This window comes from Theropithecus gelada, chromosome X (assembly GCF_003255815.1).
Source record: "Theropithecus gelada isolate Dixy chromosome X, Tgel_1.0, whole genome shotgun sequence".
NCBI classification, from domain to species: Eukaryota; Metazoa; Chordata; class Mammalia; order Primates; family Cercopithecidae; genus Theropithecus; species Theropithecus gelada.
The window spans coordinates 129,102,976-129,108,828 of record NC_037689.1 but is presented as its reverse complement, the minus strand read 5'-3'; positions in this window follow the sequence as shown (position 1 = coordinate 129,108,828).

Genomic DNA, 5,853 nt, shown 5'->3' with positions numbered 1-5,853 from the left:
CTCACAACAACATGGATGAATTTAGAGGGCATTATGCAAAAAGCACAGAAGAATAAATACCACATGTCCTCACTCATATGTGGATGCAAAAAAGTTGATCTCATAGGAGTAGAAACTAGAATTGTGGTTTACTAGAGATGGGGAAAGGTTTGAGGAACGGAGGATAGCCAAAGTTTGGTCAACAGGTACAAAGGTACAGCTAGATAAGAGGAATAAGTTCTAGTGTTCTGTAGCACTACAGAGGAACTGAAATCAACAATATTTATTGTATATTTTCAAATATCTGGAAGAGCAGATTTTGAATGTTTTCAACACAAAGAAATGATAAATGTTTGAAGTGATGAATGTGTAAATTAATCTTATTTGATTATCACATACTCACTGTATCCCATAAATATATATAATTATTATATGTCAATTAAAAGTAATAAAAATGGGAAGGGAATAGTAAAAATAATAAAGAATTTTAAGGTGCTTACTATTTGCCAAGTACTGTACTAAGTGTTTTACACTGTTTATCTTATTCTCATAAGCAACACTATGAAATAGAGGTTATTATATTCTATACTACATAGCTGATAACAAGAATTTCAGCGGGGTTAAAATATATTGTTCAAGTTCAGGTCTTTCTGACAATAAAGCCTGTGTGTATATGTCCATGTATATATGTGGACAAGCAGATATGGGCATACAGGACCGTGACTCAAATGCATTGGTGAAAAACTTTATTTGATGATTATTTTAATTGAGCCAACGACAACAAAAAACTGCAGGAACAAATGAGCACTTTTCTATGTACTCCTTTCTATATGATGAAAATGGTAGATTGACTAGTTCTGCTTTCATGACTTGTTAAAACCAAAGGACCATTCTGTAGGTAATTAATTTTATTTTCTTACTACTTAGTCCTGGCGTTGTTGACAAATTGACTAAAAGTTCAATGATTTCTTCTTAATCTTTTTCAAATTTTTAAATTTATTTCTGTGAAATACTTCCTGGAAAAGTTGTGGTTATGGTTCTCAAGTGCATTTTGTTTGCTCTGCTGCTGCCAGTACACAGCACGAAGCTCTTTTCTCAGCGATGTTGATTTTCTAAGGGGTCAGTTCAACCTTCTAAGATGTTGTTTTGTGATTTTGGCACACCTTATGAGGAGACGATGTGCAGAGACACAGAGTTGCCCATTATCAGCTACGAGTCATAACTGCTGTTTGGCAGAGATAAGAAATTTAAACAAATTTCCCAAGGCTTAGGGTGGTTCTAAAGTATTGCTTATTTATTATGACTCAGACTTGTTTATTTCGTAATACAAGGAAGATTTGAAGAAGGCAAATTTCACAGTAAACTTTTAATATAAAGGCACCTGACTCATGCAACTATAACTGAACAGTTGTTTTTTTAATTTCTTACACTTTCTACTCATCCAGAGTCTTGACTTCATGTTAGAAACCTTCCTGTAGCTTGTTCTCCACTTCCAGATGTAACACATTTCTCCCTAGAGAGAGTCTTGTCTAACTTCTCCCTGAAGTAATCAAAAGGAAAGAAATTAGTTTACCTGTCTAATTTTCTCTCACAGCTAAAAAGGTCCCTGCCTCTCCCCAATAAATTTCTCTCTGTCAGCACAAGGCACATCTCATTTCTTGTTCTTCTCTACCTCCTCTTAGTTCCTAATGAAAATGATCAAACTCTAATAAGTATTAGGCTTGCAGTTTTCCTCCCATTTTTCCCCTTCCATCTGAGGAATCATATTTGTTTCTATCCTCTAGTGTTTGACTTCATCTGCTCACTGTGTCTTCTTGTTAGTTAATAGCACCTTCCTTCTAGTTTCAGGGTTGCCTTAGGTTAAATGAGAAGGATTAGAAAATATCAGAAATTAAACTTACATGATAATTTTTTCAGGATTAAATTGATAATGTTACAACAAAATTTGTGTAACACCATAGATTCCTTTTCCAAAGAGTTCTTTATTGGGGTTCCCATGCTATTCTCATTTTCATTTGCACTTAAAATAGTCTTCAGTCAGCTTCTGTTGCTAACCAATAAAGTGTTAATTCCAGGAGTGCTTACCAGAGTGAAATAGAATAGATCCAACTAGCGGTGTACCTGCCAGGATGTATCCAGAAGCAATGGTGGAGTCAATTAGATTGAAACAAGTTTGGAAGCTTTTATTAGTCATACGTTAATGAGTTCAGTATTTTCTTTTTTCCAAAGTTGGGCTGACTCATTGACATTTTGACCCAACCTCAAAGATAATAAGATAATAAACACAAATTTTCAGTCTGTCATATTGTCATGGAATATTTTTATATGATACAGTCATTATTGGTATAGACATAGGCAAATGACCACTCATACAATGGGTGTGGATTTTAAAAAGCAAATTGACAGGTATTTTTTTGGCTGACACATATTCAATGTCCACCATATGCTAGACATTGTGATAGAAATGTGACTTGTATTATCATATTTAATTTTCAAAACCACTTTTGTGAGGTAGGCACTCTTATAATCCCCATTTTATAGATGAGAAAACTGAGGTGTATAGATGGAAAGTGATGAGCTAAATCTGAAATAATTGTGCATAGCAGACTTAAATACATGCGTACCTGAACCCCAAACTGATGCAAGCCTCATTGAGTGTTGGGATTATAGGTGATTTTTAAATTTATTCTCTACCCTTTTGTCTACTTTTAAATAATTAACATTATAATTTTAAAATACTGTATATATTTGCTTTTCAAAAGACATTCCTCCTGAGTTAAATTTGATGTTTTTGTAAGGTCAACACCTTTAGATCATCTTTGGAAGTTGGAAGGAATAGTGCGCACTGTAGCCCTATCTACTGATCAAAACATGTAATTGCATTTTCCATAGTGTCCATTAGTTCCAGTTCTTAGTAGGATCACAGTCTTGTAGGCCTCCTTGCTTTAGCAGAGGATCTTCTATGCAGACTCTTATATAATAGTTAAGTAATTTTTTTCTCTCTACTCACCTCCATCACTTCAAAGTGTGGGTTATGACACATTTTACACCAAGAGCATTGAGATAAGAATTGTAGATTTTGCAACTTTGCTCTTTTTCACCTAAAAAAGGGGATCTCAGCATATTACTATTATAATAGAATATTTCCAATTTAGTAAAATAAAATCAAACTGTTCAGGATTAAAATGTGCTAATTATTATTTTATTTTAAAACTTTCCTTCAAGGCTGCCCTGTGTACTACTTAAATGGGTGGTACTATAAAAGTTTAACATTTTTTTTTTCTGAGTGGAAACATTTTACATGCCTGTTGGAAATAGAGAAAACACTTTAATTATCTTATAAAATGTTGTTTAGTATTTCTACCTTGTTAGTTTTACAAGCCAATATCAAACTGTTGGTTAGATGAGCCTCCATGCGATATTCACACTCTTTTAGGGCTGTTTCTTCCTAATTATTTTTCTTACAGCATTTTTCACATCTTGTCCCTCAAGGTGTAAATGAGGGGGTTCAACATAGGGGTCACAACACCATAAAATACAGATATGCTATCATTTTGATGCTGCTCCTCTGGCATGTATATACCTACGTAACAAAACTACACGTTCTGCACAAGTACCCCAGAACTTAAAGTATAATGAAAAAACGCTTTCAAAAAAATACAGAGATGACTTTACCCTTGTCTTGGGATTCCCTTGACTGAGGTTTCAAGTGCATGTAGGTGACTGTCCCATAAAATATGATGATCACAGTCAGATGGGATCCACAGGTGGAGAAAGCTTTGAGTCTGGCCTCTGCAGAGTTGATCCTCAGCACAGCAACCACAATGTGAGCATAGAAGAAGAGGATGAAGGTAAAGGGCAGGGGCAAGGTGAATATGCCAATGACTAGACCGAGGATGAGTCTGCCTGGGGTGTCCGAACAGACAAGCTTCAACAATTCCTGCACCTCACAGGTAAAATGGTTGATGACACTGTGTCCACAAAAGGGCAGGAATTGCAATGATTGGTATCAACGACATAAGGAAGGCACTGGCCCAGGTCAACATGGCCAACTGTATGCAGACTTTATTGTTCATAATGATGATGTAGCACAGGGGATTGGAGATTGCAACAAATCTATCATAGCCATGACAGCAAGGAGAAGACACCCTGTCATCCCCAGAAAAACAGCACTGGTCATCTGGACATAACAGCTATTATAGGAAATGGTGGGGTGGTCTCTTAAACCATTGAACAACAAAAAAGGTACTGAATTGCTGGAGTAGCAGATATCAAGGAAGGACAGGTTGCTTAGGAAAAACTACATAGGAGTGTGAAGCCGCCCACCAACTTTAACCACAACAATAATGAGACTGTTACTAACCAATGTGATCAGGTAGACCACTACCATGGTGCAACAAAAGACAATCTGATATTTTGGATGGTTGGACAAAACCACCAGGATGAACTCTGTCACTTCACTGCCATTATCAATAACCAGAATATCCATTTTGTTCTATCTGCCAAAAAAGAAGAAGGAATTCAATTCATTTTAATTTGAGAGGCAATTATTGAGTATTTGCTATATCCTCAGTCTCTATATTGGGTGCTATTATGAAGAGATGTGTACAAAACAAGTAATGTCATTTGGATCTTTATGTTTTAATTTGGGAGATAAAACATTCATGTACAGCATAAGATTAATTTGCTAAGTTGCACAATCCATTGTGAGTCTTAATTTCTTCTTCTTTAAAATGAGGGAAGTTGGACTTCACTTTTGAACATTCCTCTTAAAGAAAATGTGCTATCTTATTGTTCAAATGTAATCAGATTCCTGAATCACAGAATTGCTAATTATCTTTTCCCCACTACGGATATTTGTCTCTAGCTGTTTCACATCCATGACATAAAATGTGTGCCCAGTTCACTCTCACTTCTTCCTTACCCTGAATACCCAATCAATCACCAAGTCCTATCGGCTCTTCTTCCTACATATATTTCAAATCTACCTATAATGCTTATGTAGTCAGAGCCACCATTGTCTCTCATCTGTACTAATACATGAGTTGCCTAATAGGTCTCCCTACTTCCATTCGTGCCTCTCTATAGTCTATTTTCCACAGAGCAGCCAGAATCAACTTTAACAAATATACACAATTACGACCATATCCTGTCTATGCTTAAAACCCACTTGAGGGCTTCTAATTGTACTTAGAATAAAATCTAACTTATTACCAAAACCTACAAGACTCTAAACGATCTGACCCCAACCTTATCTTGCACTGTCTTTTCTTGGGCTCATCGTGTTCCAGCCATATTGTCTTAATGAGGTACTCCAAGCTTGTTCACATTTCAGGACTTTTGCACATTGTGTTCTCTGTGCTGGAAATATTCTTCCTACTATTTTCTTGCTTTGTGAACTCTTAATAATCCTTGATATTATATCTCAGCTTAAAAGGAGCTTTTTTTTTTTTTTTTTTAAACTTTAAGTTCCGGGATACATGTGCAGAACGTGCAGGTTTGTTACATAGGTATATGTCTGCACTTATCAATCCATCATGGTTTGATAGGGTTTTAAGCCCCACACTCATTAGCTGTTTGTCCTGATGCTCTCCTTCCCCTCACTCCCCACACCCCGACAGGCCCCAGTGTGTGTTATTCCCCTCCCTGTGTCCATGTGTTCTCATTGTTCAACTCCCACTTATGAGTGAGAACATGCAGCGTGTGGTTTTCTGTTGAAAATGAACTTTTTCTTTTGCTGTGCAGAAGCTCTTTAGTTTAATTAGATCCCATTTGTCAATTTTGGCTTTTGCTGCCGTTGCTTTTGGTGTTTTAGACATGAAGTCTTTGCCCATGCCTATGTCCTGAATGGTACTACCTAGGTTTTCCTCTAGG